The following is a 22,847-nucleotide window of genomic DNA, read 5'->3' as shown; positions in this document are numbered from 1 at the left end:
AAGTGGATGCATGAGGAAAAGAAAAAGAAAAATTGCCTTGGCTTCGCTTCTCCTAGGTAGAGGTATATAACGTCATTAGACAAAATATACGATTTTACAGCCATTAAGGTAACTATCAAATTTCATGCTGGTGGTAACCAAGCTTCCCCGTGGTGCTGCGAGGAAGAATTAAGAAAGAGTGTGAAACATAAAAGTAATACATTGTATACATACAAAAAACATGACGGTCACAGATAAAGTAAATATGAAAAGGAAATCATCGGCGGGCACATCACAATGCAATAACGGTACACTACAGCCATAAGAATTTCTGTACATTTTTTAACGCCATAAGTCGAATGTCAGAAAGACTTTAAGAAACTGATACGAAGAAGAAGAAGAGAGCGTTCGATTTCCCAAAACGCGAACCTCAGGGGAATGCGGTATCTGCAGCCTTGTCTTTTCTGTTGTTACAGCAGAAGTCACTAGAAATGTTCTTCAGCCTCTTTGGCCGTGAAAGCACACGTTTATTTTGTAGATGTTTTTATCAAACCCGTCTTGCGGTGCTGGTTATCACAGGAGATTGCGCGCTGAAATCTGATAATTCCCCTCCCTTTCGAGTTTCATTCCTCCTCCCATTTACACGTGCTCAAATGTACAGTCGGCTTTCCTACATGCGGAAGTGTCGTTAGGCTAAGCCCTCTGTAAGTGTGCTGTCTCACATTTTAGTCGTACTTCGATGCCCTCGGGAACAAAATTGGCTCGCTACAAAACCAAGACATTCACTTTAGGTTCCAAAGATTGCCCCCCCCCCCCTAATTGTGAAACTGCAGTGGAAAATTACCTAAAGCGGATATGTTTTGATGTATAAGACTGTGAAATCACGATGGAGCGCGAATTCTACTTCTGTCCCATTGAGTACAATGTGTAAGATTTCAGACGCCGGGGAAACAAAAGCCTTGAGAGATATACGGATAATTCCTTTTCGGCATAATTTCTCGAATATAGTGAAAGTGAATAGTGTGAATACAGTGAAAAGTGTCGGCGTTCTCCGCCAAAATGAAATTATACGTTTCTTATGCATTGCGTCTATGGGTGTAATGCAGGCGAAGCACGCTTTAAGTTTTTGTCCGCGATTCTTGGGCATGTTAGGACAGACTGCCTAGCCTAAGGAGCGATTGGATGAAATGCTTGTATAATCTGAATGTACTACAAAACATGTGATTTTGCTACTCGTTGCCCTGTATTGCGTTGCGCCAGATATAGTGATTTCCGCAATAAAATTCGAGTCTGAACTATTTGAGGCCTTCTTTGTTGTGATTCCTCTTCAACAACATCCGTGGGGCAATATTGACAAGTTTTATGACTAATGATGAAGATGATGGTAGCAAAAAAGAAAAAAAAATGTAGACACAGACTCTAAGATTGGTAACCCTTAGTAAACGTGATAAATTTGCAATTTTCTCGACCATACTTCATAGGTGACGCTATAACCCTTTTACGTAAGGGCGACGCAAAGGCTTGTCCATCTTCAAGGCCAAGGGTGATGATAAAGGTCACTCTTCTGCCCGTGAGTAAGGGTGACGCAGCGTCACTCTCACTGATCTCAATAGTATAGGCTGGATCGCGCATAGGGTGCTCCACAGCGTGGTAAACGGCCGCCATATTGGTGGGCCCATCGCATCCTGTCGTCTGCATTTTGTTCAAGCGGTATTTAAAAAAAAAAATCCTTTAAATTAAAGGGCATGTCATTCCAGTTTGTTGCACATTTGAGTACACTTCACGCGGACAGAGAAAGAGGGATAATTTTTCTCAGGTAAGTTCTTTATTTTGAGGAAAAATCTGTTTATTCGTATATCGCATGCATCTCACAACTAGAACTTGCTTGCATTGCTACTTCGCTGATGCCATTACGTATTAAGAAAGTATGTGTGGCTGCTCCTATAAATCTCAAAACGACGTATTTTCTATAAACAATGCGCTTGTGCTATACAAGTTCCCCTCACAGTCGCTCAGCTGGCGCCGAAGAAGCGGATGCACAACCTGCGCCATTATGCCAATTTGTTCCACTGTTCTTTTAATTTGGAGGTACGGTGGAAGTAAATAAACTACAGTGTTAACCTCGTATGTGCAGTCGCTCCTACAGCGTGTGTGATAAGTCACGCGTGTGCATGCTCTTCGTGCACACCGCATCGAATTTCTCTAATAAAATACGCTGACAGCTGAACAACTGCAACACACTCGTGACAATAACGTTACTTTAAGATGACGAATGGGGTGTTTCATCGGCAGGGGCTATACTCCACCCCATTGCTGCTGGTGGTGATGTGGTGAATAAAATAATGAGCCCCTTCACAATAAGGGTCGACGTCTTATTGTAGAACACACAGAGAGACACTCGTAGAACATAATACGATAATGCAAAAAGTCAAACGAGAACCATACAGCACCAAACCATACAATAACGAGGGAGAACCGCGGAACACCACACGAAAACCGAACAATAAATGAAAACAAAAACGGAAGTACCTTACAATAACAAACAGTTGCGTATACGAAGAGGGGAGTCAAGTCCTGTAGATCACGTAAACAAAATACAGAAGCCGACACTGAAGATTTTTGTTTAAGTTTAATTTGTACAAGCTTTCGCGTGGAGGTCCACGCTTCCTCAGGTACAAAGTGAAGTGATGACACACATAAGTATATATAGTATAGACATATACACGACTAAACACACTGCTGTACAAAGAAAGGGAAGAGGAAAGGAGATATGGTGCCACATGTCTGTGTACAATGAATAGCTGGGCAGACGGATAGGTGACCTCTAACCGTTTAAGAACCGGTTCTTAAACGGTTCTTAAACCGGTTAAACCGGTTTAAGCCTTAAGCCGGTTTAAACCTTAAACTTAAACCGGTTCTTAAAGCGAAAGCTTGTACAAATTAAACTTAAACAAAAATCTTCAGTGTCGGCTTCTGTATTTCGTTTAATAACAAACAGTGTGAAACCTTCTTGAGCAAAAAGAATAAATTTTATAGGTTGACATTCACCGAATTCGCCTTCATGCGTATGCTCCACCTGTACGGCACTTACGACCCCCTATTCAGAATACAGGCAGCGCAGAAGAAAAAGAAGGCAATTACCATTAAAAACTACAGAAACACGGCTGAAGCACGTTTGGAATACATCAGCACACTGATTCCTAAGAAACATGAGTGATAATCAGCAATAAGGAGCGTTTAAGGCGCAATAAATACTCCGAATGAAATCGCTTCCCATTGTTTCCTATGAGAGCAGCGGGCGCCAGTGGGCCCTCCAACATGGCGGCCGGTTGCCGCACCTCTCTCCCACGAGCCCATCTCCTATGCGCGATCCAGCCTTTATATATAGAGATCAGTGGTCACCCTTGTTGTGCGAGTTTGCATATCGCGCCTTTATGGGGGACAAATAATGTCCCTTTTAGTGTGCTTCACCTCTTAGCAGCTGTGTTGTTCAGCGAAAGCCTTCTTGCTCTTTTCAATATATCCCGTTGCCTACTAAACGGAGATTTGCTAGCCTGCGTGTTCCCGCAAGCTTTAAAACTTAGGTCATGACTGCAGACTGCTGCCATAAACGAACCGGCCAAAAATATGCTTGTGTTGTGTGTGATACAATTCAGATTCCACGCTTTTCAGACACATCACGCTTTATTGAAGAAAAGTTAGAGCTAGAGGATTGGTACATATACTCCGTTTACATATGTAGTCAATTTTTGATACAAAATTATTCAGCTTGCTACTCATAAATCATTTGGCACTGCTGTCGTCTTTTGCAAACATGGCCTGTCGAAGGCCCAGGAGCTGACCAAAGTCGGCCGTGCACCACAGTCGTTTAACGGTCAGGAACAAAATTAAAGGTCCGGCTCTAGAGTTAAAACTTCGTTTTCTTCCTCTCCATAAACGCGCTTGCCGGTAGACCCGAAGAAAATTTTAGGTCCTGGTGTTACCAGAGGGAAGGATATATCCGTCTAGAAGTGCAGAGAAAAAGAATGGCATAAGACGGCGCCGATTCCTTAGTGCGATGCATCTTGATATCTGTTATATAACTAGGTTAAGTCAGATAATCACACGATAGAGGGCGCTCGAACACAAAGTACCCGTTTTGCCTCTCTCCCTTTCTTTCAAGAGTTTTGTTATTTTAGAGTGTTGCAATTTGTTTCATAGACATGGGAAACCGCTTGTTTTGAACCATTCATGTTCTGGGGCTTCCGGCGTACCTTTATACAGGGGTTCTTAACTTTAGACGACATATATTCCACAATCTACATGGTCTACACGCATGCATACACACCATTGTCCTGCTGGTGTCCACATTTCCGATTTCCACCACTACTGGTGTCAGGCATTCGCCACGACGTTGGGTGTTTGTCAATGGCGTCGGCGCTGCTCGCGTTTCTGGGCTGCACCGCAGTTGATGGGCATCGTTCAGTGGCCACTTCAGGTGTGCTGACTATGGTAAACATAGGTTAGAGAACAAAAGTTACACAAAAAAACATAAAAAAGAAGCGACTAGCACTTGGCATTGTCACACAAAAAAGACGCAATAAATTGGAATACGAGAAGACCTTCGCAACCCTCTGCTCACAGAAAAAAAAAAAAAAAATGCTGTCAGAGTATTTTCGTTATTTCCTCATCAAAAGAAATAATGCTCTCTCCACGATACTGTTTATGGGGAAAAGTGAGAGAAACTGACCTTCTCATTGACATCTTCTTTGGCTTGGTTGTGCAGCATCAAATATCATATCATAATAATCATATCATTATATATAATCATTATAATCAATTATATCATAATAATATCATAATAAATCAAAGCATTGTGGCACATCGCAAATATGGATAGAACAAGCAGTACGGTGTCGCTATAACACTCACGGGCAGGGATAGACTGTGAAATATCGTGGCATTACCCCTCTTCTAAACCAACGAACGCCTGGCAGGCTGGCATCCCTCGTCGTAGCGTGGAACTATGGAAAAGAGGCTCGTTGTGTCATTTCATGATAGTGAACACTTTACTGCGTTGTTGACATTAATGCCTAGACTAACCCATGTAGCCAAAGGTGGGATAATAAATGTCTAATCGACGTCTAACTTTGGATGACTGACAGGTCTAGTAGATGTCTCCCAATACCCTTAATGTCTAGGGGAGTTCATCTAGCCTTTTTCTAGCATAGCTAAGGTTACGCCACTTAGACGTCTCAACTTAGACATCCAACGTCTTGCCCTAGCCCAACTTTAGCCCTTTTATATACCAGACTGAGGCGGCTTCTAGCCCTGTACTAGCCCTTAATTAGCCATAATGTCTAGGATTATACCTTCATTAGCCTTTACTTAGACCACATCTAAAAGCCTTTCTGTATGTGTGCACTGTTTCAGGAATGTGTGCTGTGCATGCCAAGGTGACATGCGGTAGCTCACACATGAAGCACATTTTGACAAAACTTTATTTTAAGTAAAGCTGTTAAAACGCTGCCGAAGTGACCAGCGTATGCACTTTACGTTCGCGCAGCATTGCGACAAGACAATAATGGTACAGGCGCTTATCAAGGGCTAGACAATTACTATTACAATTAAGAGATTTGCGTTGCATGTTGATTACTCCAATCGTTTTGCCCCATCCAAACATCCTTCGAATCGCTCGTAAATTATTTACTTCTGGCGACTTTAGAACATACTTTCGCTCTGATAATTTTGGGTGTATTTAGGGAATTGATGCTTAGGGTTTAGTATACATTAAGCACTTCATTTTCCACAAACTGTTTTTGTTTCATTCCAAGAGATCCAAGAGCATGTTCATGATCTAGCATAATATCAAGATATCATTTGGAAGTGCCACAATGTTTTCATTCGTTCTGAGTCAGCTCACATTATACTTTGCCCAGGTTCTATTTGGGATACGTTGAGGTAGTATTTGCAGTTGATTATAATTTTCTTCTTTACTGAACATTCTACGCATATGTCTGTGTGTGGGACCGCAAAAATATGTGACATACGTGCCCTGGGAATATAGTTCTGCTGCTGTACGTTGTTCTGTTACCTGTCTAATTACTAATTACTAATTACCTATTACTTGTGAACTCTGCCCAGGAACATGCCGCGACACTCAAAGGCAGACCTCTCGACTTACGCCACCGACCACTCTGTCGTGTTGTCATTGCACGACACATTTCCCTGAAACGTTTCAGGCTTAGTTTCGGCAATATTCATAACATTACTTCTCTGTGCTGTACAGATATTGGACAAATTCATTTTGTGTGCCGCATGAGACTGGACATAACTTTTCAACAATTTTTCGCGTGTATATTGCAACACATGTTCTGATGGACGGTACTGCTGCGGGGTGTAAGCGTCATTACAACACAAATGCCTTACTGTATGTGTATCATGCGTAAAAATAAATCACTTTGTCCTTTATAGTGATTTCTATATTTTAATTAATATAATGGTTAAAAATCAACAAAACATTTAAATTTCAACATGAAAGAGTACTTCCATCCGTCGTCCGTCACGCATCCCGCATTTTCAAATGGGACCGCCGTGGGAAGTAACCGGGATGTTCGAGGAGCTGACAAAACGGTGTCCGTGGGACGTCTTTTGTCCCGCTAGACCCGTTCCGCAGGATGTCGTGAGATCCCGTTTAAGACACCCGTAGGACCTCCGTGGGATCAATTTGTTCTGTCTGGGGTGTTACGGGCTGTCTAATTCATCAGGAATACGTTCGCGCAGCTCTTAAAGGAAAATTGGAGAAGAAAAGTCCAGTTCCCCAATTTTACGGGATATTAGAGGGCGCGTCCGTACAATCTGGAGACTGAATGAAACCCGGGAGAGTTGGCAGGTATGTGCTCGACACACCTCACTTCTTAAAAAAAAAAAAAAAAAAAAACTATACCATAGATAATCCGTCCTACCAATAACCACTTGCCAAAAAGTTGGCGAAAAATATTCTGCTCTTCAGTTTCCAGGGGTGAAAATTTACATAAAAGATGCAAACCATATTACGAAGGAAGAAGCCGAGAGGGCGGACTTGCCCAAATGCATAAATTTGCAGGCGTCGTAACTGCAGAGAGGTTCGATATCTTTTAGGTAAACTTCGGCAAATGCCTATTGGTAGACCGAAGTATGTTTATTTTGTTTTCTTTATAAAGAACTGACGGGGGGAGGGGGTGTATGACCTTTGCATCATTCGGCGTAGAATGACCCTAATATAAACATCAGTCTGCAATTTGCTACCTAAAAGCTCTGTGACGTCGGAACAGCAAGGTCCAACTTCATTCATTTGCACCGCGCCTCTTGGGCTTTCTTCAAATTAGTAGCAGTATCAAAACAGCCTCAAATCTCACAACTGTTATTTACATGGCTTTCAGAAGCGTGACGAAATCGCGCACAAGCTGAATTGTTATTTCGACTACTTCTCTCATACTTCAGCTGATTACATCGTCCTCAGCCCGTGAAGATATCTACTGCATATGACTGGGGTCTTTATCAATGCGTTAGCATTATGATCCTCGCTACACAAGAAGAGCACCGTGGTCTGTCTGTAGCCACAGCGTCAGGCGTCGGCACTCAACAGTGCAGTTGTGGTGGTCGATAGGTTCAGACGTGTCTGCGTGGGCGCGCCATGGATTATGAAAGCTGTGCGGAGGTGCGGCGACGAAAGAAGGCTGCGCGACGAAAGAAGGCTGCGAAAGAAGACGGCAAAGCTGAACCGGAGTAAGTCCGAAAGGCTCGTTTGGCTGCGAATGCTGTCTTGCGTTAGCGTTGTATAGTGTCGTGTGAAGCGTTGTGTAGCGTTTGTGAAGGGTCGTTGAACGGCTGTGTAGCGTTGTGAAGGGGAGCTCCCAAAGAGATTTCAAGTTTTGATGCTACGCATTTCCGTGGGTCTATCAATGGAACGAACACGATTACTTTTTCCTTGTGCCCGTGAACAGTGCGCCGTACAGCCTAGCCTAGTCATCTCTCTCTCTTTTTGTTTTGTTTTCTCGGAGTAGCAGAACTTCTCAGGTGACAAGTTCAACCTCTCCATATTATTTTTAGTCCGTCCAACTCCAACTTTTTCTTTTTTTTTTTGTGAACAGGGAATGCGCGAGTGTTCTGGCTTTTTTTTTTTTTTTTCATTTTTTGACTGCGCGCCTGCTCTTGCTCCACACTCTGTATGTGCGTGCAAATAACTTCATAAGCCATCGTTATTTTTACGCTGCGGGCCATGGCCAACCAGGTTGACTCTGGCCACGTATCTTCTACCCGCCACCTCCTTCGCAAGTGCCGCGAGAGCTGTGTCTGTAAATAAAGCAAATGGACACAAAAGGAAACTGCTTTCATTCAATTCTGTGTTGCACTTATTTGTTCTCAAAATGTTGTCCTACTTATACTTATTCTACGATTTACTACTTTTCACTGCGACTTACTATAGCAACTTTTTGCTATTTACTTGAAGTGATGCTTCATGGCATGCCCTTTAGTGATGCCTGTGTTGTATCCTAAAAACGATGAAGAGGAGGCGTGATCTGAAACCACGCCTCCTTGCGACAACCAACCTCATCAAAATATGGTGCGTTGGATTTTCGTTCAAACACCTTTCACCAAAACTAGTGATCAAAAGAGAGGGTGCTGTGCCCAGTGTAGAGATAAGTTTAGTGTCTTGTCGGCGAACTTGTCTGGTTTTGATCAGCAATAACTGTAGCGGGGCTAGATGCATTCACAGTGACGCGGTTTATTGCAGGAGAAGTAACATGCGCTCGCGGAGTTTCTATGTCGATACAGAAAGACTGTATTTTCACGTTCCCCATCGAAAATACATCAGGCCCTGTGTTTTCTGGTTTTCTGTTCTTGAAAATTGGGTGTAAATATCAGGTGTTACTTCGGGAGCCGTTAAACAGGGTAAAATCGGGTGCTATCGGGAGGAAAAGAACATTTTCGGGTAGAAAAAAACAACAAAAAAACAAAGAACGAGCAATTAACGCATTTGGATTGACAGATGCGGGACAGCTATCCTGAGTGTCCAATGCTTAACATTGTCTAGCGCCGGTATTCGTGGCATAATTGGAACTTTTGTGAGTTGATTTTCCACTTTTTTCGGTTTTCACCCTAAGTGATGATGACACAAATCTTTATAGTGTTTTACTCGAGAACACACGACCCTAAACATAGACAACAATTTTCACTTTTACATGGAGCAAACAGCAGTACAATCATGTCCGAAGAGCTCGCTCTCAAGAATAGTAAGTGTTTTTGTTTGGAATCTGCTGTTGTGTGCGTCACTTTGAAGCGAGTGTCCGCGTATTCTTCTAAGATATTTAGGTAACACTTGCAAGGCAGCGGAATCCTACACTATGCGAATCACAAGAAAGCAATACAATTGATTATAATGCTGATTGATGACATCTCTGCCTTCTATAGTGTTAAACGGAGACTTCACAAGAATTCAAAAAAAAAAAAAAAGGTGAACATCACAACGAACAAGAACCACCCATTGGATACTGAATACAACATTCGCATTCATTTTGCGTCAGTAATTAATTCGTAAATGACGACAATACCAAACCAAAACCGAAATGCAAGAGCAGAAAACAGATAGCTCCATACCAGGGCTGTTCATCCGGAAGAGGATACCGTGACGTCAGTAACCATTGTCGTCTGCGACGAAGCCAGCATTCTCCTTTGCCGGATGTTGGATGATGTCAGCAGTGTGTCGCTTTCAGTGCCCTTTCGCCTCAGGGAGGTGCAGCGCTCGCAATAAAATATCCGCAGATTTGGAACGAGGTATTTCGTGCACATGTTCCTAACGTCGCAATAGTTACGGGTATGCCACAACCTTTGTGGTGATTTTGTTGCAGAGTCCCAATATTTTGTATTTAAGGTCTGACTTTTCCGTGTTGAACCTGATTCCGCCCGATTATTCCCTCCCGAATCACATCATGTTTACATGTACCACCATCATGTATCACCCGCACGATTTATTTATTTATTTATTTATTTACATACCCCAAAGGCCCTCACAGGGCGTTACATGGGGGGAGGGGGGGGGGTGGCACACAGAGGCTGGTAGGCACAATGCAGTATAATTACAACTTCAATTGTAAGTACACGGCTAAACAGAAACATATGAGTGATTATACACTACGATGCCAAATTGATGAGGGTCAGTAAGCACGACAATGTGATGAGGGAGGCTATTCCACGAAATGGCCGTTTGCAGAAAAAAATGAGCTCATGAAACGAGACGTCGACACAGTTGTCTTTCCACTGTGTGTGGATAGTCAACGCGTGGAAAAACTTCGCTGTTATGTAACGTCTACTAAGAGAAGGCTTGTCACAGAACCTGTGGGATAAGCATAGTCTCGCAATGACCCTACGATGTTGCAGAGATGGAATACCTAATGATGATTTCATGCTTGTGACACTTGATAAATAAGAGTAATCAGAAACAATGAACCGGACCACAGAGTTCTGGATGGATTCTATATGTGGTGTCAGGTATTGTTGCGGGGAATCCCATATTCCTTAGGCATATTCCAGATTTGGACGAACAAAAGTGGTGTATGCGATATGGCGAACTTCAGGGGAAGCAAGCTTCAAATTACGGCGAAGGGAACCAATGGTACGATCCCAAGCAGCACAAGGTACTGAAAGTCGAGTGCAATGGGGGTGGACGGGTAGGTGGAAGGCCTTGAGCAGACCCATGAAACTGAAGAACATTGATAAGACACATACCGTCCACCCTCATCGCACCCGACTTTCAGTACATTGTAATGCTTTGGGGAGAAGCATTGCTGATAAAAAACGTGAGCATTCCATGTGAGGTCAGAAGAAATAATGACTCCAAAATATTTGTACGAATCGCGGAGCCCCATAGGGTGAAGGTTACCGCAGTGCGGGAAAAAGGGATGGTACAGCATTTCGATATGTGGAACGAAAGAAGCCACTTGTCACACCAAATTTCCAGAGCCTGTAGGTCACGTTGTAGAAGATATTTATCCTGTGATGAGCGAATTGATCTGTAGATGACACAGTCGTCAGCGAACAGGCGTATACTCGATGAGACACGATCAGGGAGGTCGTTGACATAGACAAAGAAGTGGAGGGGACCTAAGAGCGTACCCTGTGGGACACCAGATGATACATGTCAGAAGGACGAGAAATGATTGTTCACGAAAGTGGACTGACGGCGGTGAGTCAAGAACAGATGTATCTAGAAGAGTATATATTGGTCAAGGCCTATAGTTGTGAGAGTTTTAGCATTAATGTAGCGTGCGGTACAGAATCAAAGGCTTCAGCAAAGTGCAGGAACACGGCATCGGTTTGAGTGGAACCGTCCATATTTGAGTGGAGGCAGTGGAAAAAGCGAGCCATTTGTGTTTCACATGAGCAGGTTTTACGGAAGCCATGTTGGCAGAGCGAAAAGAAAGCATTTGATTCTAGGAAGTTGACTACCTGCAAATAAATGATGTGCTCCATGATTTTACAGGCGATGCTGGTAATGGAGATTGGTCTATATCGGTCAACGGTGAATGAGTGTCATCACTTGCCAGTCTTCCAGCAGGACTAAACTATTAAGTGATTGTTGGAATATTGCAGCAAGAAACCCGCTTGAGTGAACCTTTGTGTTTTTAAGAATTTTGCTGTTTATCCCTTGGAAACCGTCAGAGGAGACGACCTTGATGGAAGAGATTATCTTTTCAATGCCAGCAGGAGATATTGTTATCGGTGACATGGTGTTGAGGATAGATGTGGAAGGCGCAGGAAAGGGGGGGGGGGACTGTCTTCGTTGGTGAACAATAAGAGAACACTGAATATCACTAACAAAATTACCGTCGCGAACTGTCAGTTACATGTTTAGCGGTGGGGATTTAGGGTTTATAACTAGGTAGAATGCTTAGGCATTGTGCTTCAAAAGATTAACGATGCCCTCGCTATAGAGCATGTGCTTAGAAGTAGTCACGAATAATTTGTATTTCCAGGCGCACTCTTGACAATTTAGCAGTGATGATGCAGACTTCAATAACTTAGCTAGCCTGTACAGACGTTTCTTTTTACGGGCCAGCAGTTGGATTTCATGATTGTACATGGTGCATGACAGTGTGTCTTGATGAGAATGGAGGGTACAAAGGCATCAATGAGTGCATTAATCTTGGATTTATGTAAGAACTGATGTTCTGAGGCTGGAAGGGACCATCACGTATAAGGCCTCAAGTTGCCTAAGAAATTAACGATGAAAGATGAAAGTCACTGAAAAGGTTAGCCAGCTGTAGGACTCGAACCCACATCTTCTGGATTACCGATAATCCGATACCGAATCCGAATACCGATAATCCAGAAGATGTGGGTTCGAGTCCTACAGCTGGCTAACCTTTTCAGTGACTTTCATCTTTCATTGGATTTATGTAAATACCAGTTTTCGTCGACTGACCTTACTTCGAAGTTAGCGAGAAAGTTAACCAAGTAGAATCAACCCTTGATTTATGAACACCCTTCGTTTCTCGAAAAATCGTTCATAAATCGAGGGACTCATAAATTGAGGTGCAAGGTGCGCGGAAGAGAAATGGGCTGAAACACGACAGGAAATGCACTATAGGTTACGCTATTTTTGAAAATATTGCGTAATTGTGCTCTGCACCATACATTCGGCTGCATTTATCCTGTTCAGAAGGGACGATAGAAGCCTGGCACTTGACTCGTCCGCTGGGTCTCAGAGTACCATATCGCACTGTGGATGTGAGTCCGGTAGATGTCCAGTTTGACATTCTGAATCACGATAAATTGGCATTATGCGTCATATCGCGCGGGCGAATTAATTCGGAATAATTTATACACTAACGAATTTGTTTTTCTTTGTAACTTCAATATTTAGCACAACCACGAAAAGTTACATTGAGCTGAAGACGTCCAGCTTCCAGTTTTGTAGGCACGCAGGAGTTGGCAAGCAGCACAGCTGCAGTACCCAGTCAACCTGCGAAATGGTTACATTTCGTCTCATGTCAAATACACTATACATGCGGTTCCACAGTTTACTGAACCATATTATCTTCAAAACGTAACCCGTTATCCGAAACGCAACGCAAAAAGCATAATGGCGCACTAAAATCGAAACCATGTGATGCTGCAGTGCTAAGTTTTGAGAGAAGCCTTCTAGAGCGATGTCATTCATATTGAAAAGCATCTACCAGTAACGTTTATCAATGCGAGGAGTACCATAGCAAGAAATAACACTTACCTGCGATGAACCGCTTAAAAAATGTCGGAATTCCTCGAAAGTTTCGGTGACACGGCAGGACACGTTTGTTACTCACAACAACGGCGACGCGGTCACCAACCATGCATACAAGACTGCATGGTTGATCGAGCCACATCATTGGCCAGATTCGAAGCTGTGGGTCACGTGATTGCTACAGTCAGCGGCTAGCAGTCGGGGAAAAGAAATCCGTTGTCGCGCTCGGGCCATGTGACTGATTATCGGGAAGTGATCAGAGCAGCATCGGGGAGCGATCCTATATTCTTGGTCACATGACCAAGACCAGACCAGACCGGAAAATGATCATAACAACGTCGGGGGACGATGTCCGCTTGCCCTCTACCTCCTCCGTTCCCACACGACTGGGAACCAGTCGGACACTATCGCCCGCTCAGAAGCCGAAGCCCCCATTGCGTTCCCATTCTTTTCCTGACAGCCAGTGCTGCCTGGGTTGTTTCTTTTCTGCTCGACACTGCCATGCGGTATAATGTGTGTATGATGTGTGGTACCACAGATATCAAACTGAATCCCTTGAACCTTTTTTCAAAGGAAGTTAAGATGCTAAGTTTACCTCCTGGCTATGTAGTAAGTAAATAAATACGTAACTAAAAAGAAGCGAGGTCGCAGCTCGGCCATCTGTGACTACGCAGCAGCACACTCTTGTCACGAAACACATCATGACGATAGGAAGCGTGTGGGATGCCAGCCTTATTTCACTATCCAACTGCACACCAGGAAGGGAATGCACGGTAAACGTCCTGCAGCTGCTGCGCCAGGCAGAGTTTCTCTCCTTCTCTACTATTTGGACTCGTATTGACGACCGTGCTGCGCATCTGTGTCTGTACGCGGTCGCACATTACTCTCCACAGTAAGTAAGTTGTGCCGATTTCATGCACGTGTTTGTGTGTTATTCTCTCAATGAACTCCATGGGTGGGAGCCACCTTTGGTAGTAATACGACTCGCAACAGCTGCAGTATAGGGTTAAGGTATGGAGGGTTAAGGCATATGACAGAAGGGCAACTGGGCGAACTCGTTTGTTATCTCTTTTCTTTTCTCCGAAATCTGTTTTCTCTCTCTGAAAATCTTCAAGCGTCGCCATCAAAATCAGTTCTTGTGTCTGTGCCTGTACTTTATCATTGTTGCGATGCATAGGTAATGGCATTGAGATTAGACTGAGTCACTATAGCCGACGCATCATCTTTGGGTTAAGGTACAGCGTGCTGTTCCAGATTCTGGTGCAGTTGCATCAAACCAGTAGGCCTTCCAGAGAGCCGTCATGTCGGTATGATACAACGTGAATACAGTAGACTTCAGTTATCTCGTACACCAAACGAACCCACGCCATCGTGGCAGCAAGCGGACACACTGATGCTAGACAAGTGAAGAGTGAAGAGTTACGAGTGTAGAATTACAAGTGCTCCAAGCTGCACAAGTAAGTCGAAGATGCCCGTGCAGTGGAACATGCCTCAAACTAGCAGTGTGACGCGTAAGAAATGGCCCGTGTTTGTCTCCGTTTGTTTATTTCTTCCCTTTTTTGTTGTTGTTTTTTTTTTCACATTAACTTCCAGAGTACCATGCTAGCTTATGTGTTTCGCGCAATGCCACAGCATGTGTCTCGTATTCTATTACATGTGCCCACATGCGTTTTCAGCGTGCAGTTATAGGGATCATTTAACTTAATTTCAACTGTTAACTGTTGAAGGTAGAAGGGCTAGTGCGCAGGCAAGCTGGTACATGGTAACGAAATGGTAACCATAGACAGGGGAAAAGGGAACGAAAAGGAACGCGATGTCGTTTCAAAGCAACGTCAAAGGAACGCTTTGAGAACGCGTTGTTCTTTCCGGCCCCTTTTCCCTGTTTTGGGCTAACATTCCGCTCTCTTAATTGTTCTTTCACCGATACTAAACATTTCAGGTGCACATGACAGCCACAGTACATTATGTTACTTCCGCATGACTTTCCGTGTGTCCTGTTTGTAGTACTTGTCCTACGAATCCATGAGACATGTGGCGCGGAAATGGACCCTTTCAAGTAAGTGCTCGTCACAACGCCATAATGAAATATACTGCAACATCCTAGGTTATGTACGCGAGGTGAGGTTCTTATGAACCCAGATAATTTGACTCACATATTCCTTTTTTTTTCTTTATCACATCACCAGATCATCTGATAGTACACGGGTAGTGCACCATACACGAGAGTCACCTGAACACGTCGTCTTCGGACAAGAATTTGACAATAGTATTCTACCGTTCAATTACGATCCAGCCAAGAAGGCCACAGTTTGAAGCCAAGAAGAACTAAAAGTTCAAGGATGCCTAAAAGTAAAGTATAGTGCTCGACAAATTTTGTCAAGCAACAGTTTGAACAATCTTCGTTAAGACAACGCTAAGCCGTCTTGTATAAATAAGATGTTTATGGACGCATGGATGCTGTAAAATATCTTACTCACGCAATGCGCGCAAAAGAATATATGCCTGTGCGCACACCATAACGCTCTAAGGCACAAAAAAGTAATGCGGCTCCGTGTACCACGTCATCAGGTGACACACGTAGCTCTTGCGCTACGTCAAACATCCCAGTATCATGCATTGTTACTGAGTTTTAGTACATCATACGCTGTCACCTATGCGCACTCAAGGGGTAGCGCGGTGGTTCTGGGCAATGCGCAAAGCTCTGTTTATGTATTGCGCGTGCGCAGGACCACCAACGCTACCCCTTGCATACCCAAAGTCGAAAGCGTACGGTCTACTAAAACTCAGTATTATTACATACGTCCCTTACAATACTCGACGTACCTCAGATAGTAATGTGTGTCTTTCATGATGAGTTTTATGAGTATAGGAGGATCAGGAACACGTACAGAACAACATTGACACGCACACGCACACTTGTTCTACTGCACACAAAAGAACCGGTATAAAGCAATACCTCGTGGATAGACCTGCGCACTACGTCGCACAGGGAGACGTTACAACTGTAGAGGAGGTGGAGTTCCTCTACATGAGCCCCGACCGGCGATGATGGTATGCCACGGAGAGGCGATGACGGTGGCCTATCTCCATGGCCGCGCCGGTGGAACTGAGGCAGGTGCTTCAGGCGCGTGGCCATCTTCGTCATTGTCCACGGCCCGCTACACAATTGTTGATGTTGCTATGACGTCAATGAAACAGCGAACAAGAGAAGACCTCGAATGAGCTCGCAAAGCTCACGCAGGCCTCCGTGCGTGAGCTTTGCGAGCTCATTCGAGGTCTTCTCTTGTTCGCTCTTTCATTGACGTCATTCGCCTCCGTGCGTGACGTAGGCTGCACGCCTTCTGCTATCTAGGAAGCTTTGCATAAATGCACTGTCATGACATCGTGGCGACATCATGATACCAAAACACAAGGAAACCTGAGGCCCCCCCGCGCGATAACCAAGGATAACTATATCATATTTCAAGTTCAGACTCTCAGCCACGTCCGCCTGGACACTCCCCCCAGGACACTTCCCCCAGGACGTTATCCCCAGGACGTTATCTCCTGGTATGCGTATCTGGGACAGACTTAAACCAATATATAATTGTCCCGCGAGGGGGAGAACAGGTGTGTTCTGTCCGTGTTCCTCTGTCATCTATGCTCGCAAGATGCCATCCCTGCCAACAATACAATCCTTCTGTTTGAGTAGATTTCATGACAGATGCGATTTTGATTGCGGTGCAAATTGGTACTTGGGCTGATGGCTTCATGATATGCGCATACTATTATTTTGGCACGACATTGTCATGGTATAAAATAATCACACCTGTTATTATTACTGCTAAATAGTACCTAGGATTATCATCAATCATTTTCTTTCAGTGCTCACGCCAGTTCTATCATAGGCGACAGTTTCCAGACGAACGTGCGGCGCATTCGACGCTCAGGTATCGCCAACCTACGGAAGGAGACCCAAGGAGCCCTAGGAAAAGCATCGCAACACATTCGTGAGCTTTCTTTTACTGTACGGTTTAAAATTGGTGTTGATGTTCACGACAGACGAGAATTTTCGCTGTATCTACTGCGCGGCCATTTTGTAGCGACTGTGGTGACACGATGCGGGCATTTTCTGTGGGAATTGTGTGAGCTTCGGCTCAGCCCCAGTGTTGGAACAAGAGAGGGGGACCATCGGCCCCTAAACCATCAGGTTAAACATTAGGTTCTCCTCCCCCTATAGGAGCTTCGAGAAAGAAACCACCCCCACGCCCCCCAAAATGAGTGTCTTGCCCTCGGAATGCGGTGCCCTCGGAATGCAGCTCGTTGTTCAGGCGCCCAGTTGGCTTGAAAGATGCATAAGTGTATGTTTTTCTATACGTTTCATAAGGATTAGGAATAAAACGGCGCAAAAACTGAAGTCAGTAAAGAGTGAGCTATGTAATAAACTTCTTCGGTACCGAAGGTGCCATATGCGGTTCCTAGTTTGTTCAATCATACGTCGAACATGGTTTATATTTCTCTATGTATTCGCGGTGCAGTCCTATCGTAAAGTTTTTACGCGGCACAAGGGACTATAACGTTGCTTTTCAATAAACTGCGTGGCCACCGCGCACAGTAATGCACGCGCATGCTCAATCAGAGTAATGCTGGTCAGCGACGTAAGCCTAATGTGGAGGGGCATCGTCGTCCGTGTACAGCATGTGAAGGGCGAATGACACTTGAGTACACAGGTGGAAACGGTTGTAGGCAGACGGAGAGGGCTTTCAACATGCTCGAAGGGGCCGGGGCACAACAACCTTCATGCCTTTCATAGACAGAGGTCGGGCAGGGTGCCGGGGATTCCGTGTTACGACTTCGGAAGAAAATTTTTGATAGGGTTTTCCTGAGTCACATGAAAGACGCGATTCTTAAGCGCAACCTCAATGGAGCGAATGTACAGCAAAAAAACTGCAAACTTCGCTCAGCGTCGGACGCCCTGCGCGAGGCGTCAACAATGGTTGCGTAAAGTAGGCGCCCCGGAGCGCGAATGTTTCAGACTCCACTCACTCAACGCGACACAAACACCACTTGCGCACACGGGAGTGCGAGGCTTCGAGCCGCTCCCCGCGCACCCGTTTTGTAATGGGGGCTTTGAAGTAGACGACAAGGGCCCGGGTTCTTGAAATTTTCCATGACGTAATTCCTGTTGAGCGCCGGCAGGACGACCTTCGAAATGTGGGCTCGGAAGCCAAATATGGCCTTTCTATGTTACCGAGTCCTGCTATTTAGAGATGCGAAGCCCTGAAAAAAAAAAAGAAAGACGAAAACTTTGAAAGAAAAAAAAAAACAGTTCTTTTCGGTTTTTTCCTCGTCTCCGGAAATTTTCCAGGCGACAAAATTCAAAAATGTAAATTTTCGTGCCTTTTATGCGTTCCAACCCGCCAACAGTGCCTTAGGTGCCTCTAATCCGCCAAAAACCACCAACTTAGTGCTCCGTCTGGCCGCTCCAAGCGATCGCCATCGCATTCACATAACGTCGGAGTGGACGGGTCGTTCTAATTACCTATGGCTGAGTAGACAGCAGTCTCATGCTCTGCATTCATGCCTAGAGTAGGAACACTACTAAAGCTTCTAGCTCATTGTATGCTGTGGTTTAGCCGGGAATGCTTCGACTCAGCAGTACCCACATTTGTTTCCATGTCTACCAATTTTTCGAAAAAAAAAACGTTTTTTTCGTTTTTTTTTCCGAGTGATCCAAAATTTCGGGAAATTTCGCATCTCTACTCCTATTCCAGTAAACTGTAAGATTTTTATAACCATAATCATTCTTTTGTATTAGTGGACAACTTCCACATGGATATCGGCAGTCATTCGCGGGATATGCGGTGCTTTATTGCAGACATCTCCACGCCACGCAGCTGTCTTCATAGTACACAGCTCCTATGATGTCTCTTACAGACACCAATATTTTCCATTTCATTTACTTTTACAAGGAGAAGTCTTCGCAACTGCAGTTGTCCCTTCCAACGTTACTATAGCTTCAAACTGAACCTACGTGTCCTCCGCCTGCGCACTGCCCTTTTATCACCACCACCGCCTGTGCACTGCGCGAGCAGACAACAGGAAGCGGCATCTGGGAGCCAGCAGTGTAGCGCTCCAAAGTTGCTTTTGGCTGTTTAGTGGCCGCTCCGGGTGCCTCATACTCCCGATTTGAGTGCGCCAAAAGAGGAGCGGCTACTTAACGCAACCAACGTGAGCATCCGCCGGCGATCTACCCATGCCAGATATTTTCGCCCAGCGTCCGCGATTCCGGAATCGTGGTGGTGATGGCGATAGGGCTCGCCGTTGTCGGCTGCTTCAATATGTGGGCAACGTCACGACTGACGCCCCGCGGGGAATGTGCGTCCTGGGCCGACATCTAAGGGAACTGTGCCGACATATGTCTGAAAGCGTCTGAGGAAAAACCCAGGAAAAACCTCGGAAGCGTCAACTGCCGGTGAACACGAGGCCGGCCAATCAAAGCGTTCTTCCGCTACGAATCTACCCCAGCTACGCTGCCTTGTCGTCTGCACGTGGTCGTCTGCTCTCGTAGGACGTCTTCTTCTTTTTCTTCCTATGGGGTGCTGTCGTCTGCTCGCTGTCTCGCCTGCTGCACCGCTAGAACGCCAGGCATTCTCTGCCAAGAAACATGTTTTCCTTTCGTAGCACTGAATATGCTTTTAAGTACATTACTGAACGAACTTTTTGAGACCGTTGTTGGATTTAGTTGCAAAATTTGTGACATTTTTCATCTTGTACTCTGGCAACAGTGACATCAGAGCAAGACTTTCCGACGCCGTGCGCTAGTCTTCTTTGCAAAAAATTCGCTCAATGGAGGTTGGCCATGAGGATATCCCAGGAAACGTTTATCTTGAGTGTCACTAGGTAGACTTCGCGGGGGGGGGGGGATAGTTCCGGGAAGGGAGGATGGGGCTCAGGCCATCAGGGCCCGATGTAGTCGGCGCCTATGGGCAGATGAGATAGGACGCAAACAGAGCACCAACCCGCTTTTGTGTGGCGGCGTATGCACGACGAGCTTCATGCTCAATCACACTGGCCAAGGATCCGCGACGCTGATATCCTTGCAGCCACTCGCTCGCACGTTACCATAACCATGCACTAATAATAGCGGATGCACTTACGACCTTGCATGCCACAACTATGTACGGAAAAGGTACAGGACAAGACACAGTACACTAGTATTCAGCTTCACTAAGTGAGTTCGTAACGTTGGTTCGTGTGTAGCTGTGTTCTTCGGGTTTGAGTACTGAATTTTGAGACGATTATTTTTCCATTTATTTCGCCATGTATTCCGAAATGCCATGATAACATTACACCTTTCCCGTTGGAATGTCGGCTGCAGTTCCCTGATTTGACATCCCACAGGCAAAACCAGCAAAGGATTACTCGTCCAAGCTCCTGGACTTGGTCTGAATACACTAGGGAGTTTGAGTCAAACGGTTCCTGATTTGTGTAAGGATCCCCTTTGTGGTACTAACAGCGAACTGTTAAATGGTAAACCATCGATTCTTTTAGCGTCCGCGTCAAACGGCCTCCTGAGTCAGACAGCACCAGGCCTGAATCAGGTTTCCCAGAGGTCGAAGAGCATAGGTGAGTGCTTGTTGAACAGAAATGTTTCATTGGATTTCTACGCCCTGCTTTCCCAATGAGCTCTTAAGCGGTGAGTATTGCATTAGGTTTGAGGTGCACTACAACCTTTCTTTACTGCCGCGAAATGCAAATGACAACAGTGACCGTTAAAAGGTCCTGTCTAAAAGGTTATCACAGGTCATACAGTGCTCTCAGTACTGTGAACAGAAGAAAAATAATTTTTAAAAAGGGACAGTTGCTGTGCCATGCGGAAGTCTACTCGAGGTTCGGCGAGCTATGATGAGAATGGCTTCACTTCTTCAAATTTTCCGAGTTTTCTTTCGAAATACTAGGCAAATGCATAGAAAGTGTGCTCAGCCAGTGTGCAGTCCACGTCTGTAAAACAAATCACAGGAATTCCGTAGAAAATGACAGCGATTCATGGTAGATACTATCGTAGTCCCCACGATCGTAGAGGACAATCTCTTGCCGTGTAGAACGCCTGCCATCCAATGGAACACTGCGTGATCAGTCAATTGTTCTAAGGTAATACTATCACTACAGCCATATTATGAGAAATGGATATTTATAATTTGTCTGAAACGTGGGGCGTAAAATTAGGAGATTTCGTCAATGGACGTCAACAGAAACGCAGGCAGGCATCGGCAAAGTCGCTGGATTGCTCATCATTGGAGCAAGGGAGAACAGACTGCGAGTCAAGAAAATGATAATTAAGAACACGAAACAGAAAAACTGGACAATTTGGATACATAGCATATAAAATAAATAACAATACCCGCAATTATGCAAGTAAAAAAATCGCTCAGCCGGGCGACAGCACACTCGGAACGGCATGATTTAGACCTCACTGTAGCAGAGATCATCTGTGTGTCTTCTACATCTACAAAGGTAGTGATAAGTACACCTCCTCCACTACTCTCTAATCGCATGCATTCAAACACGTTCAAAATGCAAACTGACGAACATGTTTTGACGTAACGTGTTCTGACGTAGTGTGTCAAAAAATTATATTTAAAAATCTACACGTCGGAAAATTATGGGGTCAACGGTATTCGCCTTCAGAGAGGTTTTGCCATCGTGTGAGACATTTTTATGAATTTTTCGCCATGGGAAATTTAATTTTCCGAATTAAAGTCTGGAAATTGCGTGGTCAACGTAACATTTTTTCGACAGATTCGAGAAGCGCGGGTCGAGTTTAGCCCACCACGGAAAATTGCATTTCGTGGTACAACAGTAAGGAGCGGAAAAAAAAGGAAAAATATCCCATTTCGGGCTGCACAAAACGCCGCTCGCCTTTCGCATCCCGTCAGAGCGCTCCGGGAAGCGTCGCATGAAAGGACAGCGCCCCTAACAGTCGCCCCGCCACTTTAATTCCACTCTCAATGCCCTCATGTTATCAGCGACAGGTTCACTTGGTGTTCGCGTTTATCTTCTTTTCTGGTTCTACTCTTCGCTTTATTTTTTTTATCGTTTGCTTTAGTGATACGGCTCGCCAACCTGCGTGATATGAAGGACCGATTGCGAAGGGGCGGGGCGACTGTTTTTTATGCGTCGCTTCTCGGACCGCTCTGGCGGGATGCAAAACGCTAGCGGCGTTTGCGAGGCCCGAAATTGGAATGTTTTCCTAATTTTTTTCCGTTCCTTAATTTTGTGCCACGAAATCAATTTTTCCGTGGTAGGATAAACCTGACCCGTGCTTCCGGAATCTTTCGAAAAAATGTTAGGTTGATTAGGCAACTTCCGGACTTTAATTCGGAAAATTAAATTTCCCAAGCGAAAAATTCATAAAAGTGTCTCACACGATGGCAAAGACTCTCTGAAGGCGAATACCGTTGACCTCATAATTTTCCGACGGTAGATTTTTAAATATAATTTTTTGACACGTTCCGTGAGACACCCTGTAGAGCCAAGTTTCAATGAACAAAATTTTGTTTGCTTGAGAAGTGTTAACTATAGGCTATATAAAGTCATACCATTTGGGCGTAAGAATACGTATATTAGTGTAGAGACAAGAAAGCAG

At 44.7% G+C, this 22,847-nt stretch overlaps 2 long non-coding RNA genes across 2 annotated transcripts; one reads left to right on the top strand and one right to left on the bottom strand.

Moving 5' to 3' along the window:
* Positions 1-3,709: 3,709 nt before the first annotated feature.
* On the bottom strand, positions 3,710-16,310 carry LOC135384071 (uncharacterized). Its single transcript, XR_010420229.1, has 4 exons — positions 16,176-16,310; positions 4,891-4,982; positions 4,307-4,465; positions 3,710-3,983 (listed from the first exon to the last, which is right to left on the bottom strand). It is a non-coding gene; the product is annotated as an uncharacterized LOC135384071 (long non-coding RNA).
* Positions 16,311-17,093: 783 nt separating this feature from the next.
* Positions 17,094-20,823, top strand: LOC135384073 (uncharacterized). The gene is made up of 3 exons (XR_010420230.1): positions 17,094-17,208; positions 20,603-20,689; positions 20,753-20,823. It is a non-coding gene; the product is annotated as an uncharacterized LOC135384073 (long non-coding RNA).
* The last annotated feature ends 2,024 nt before the right edge of the window (positions 20,824-22,847 follow it).

The sequence above is a fragment of the Ornithodoros turicata genome, chromosome 2 (assembly GCF_037126465.1).
Source record: "Ornithodoros turicata isolate Travis chromosome 2, ASM3712646v1, whole genome shotgun sequence".
Lineage (NCBI taxonomy): Eukaryota > Metazoa > Arthropoda > Arachnida > Ixodida > Argasidae > Ornithodoros > Ornithodoros turicata.
This window is presented reverse-complemented; position numbering and strand designations above follow the sequence as displayed.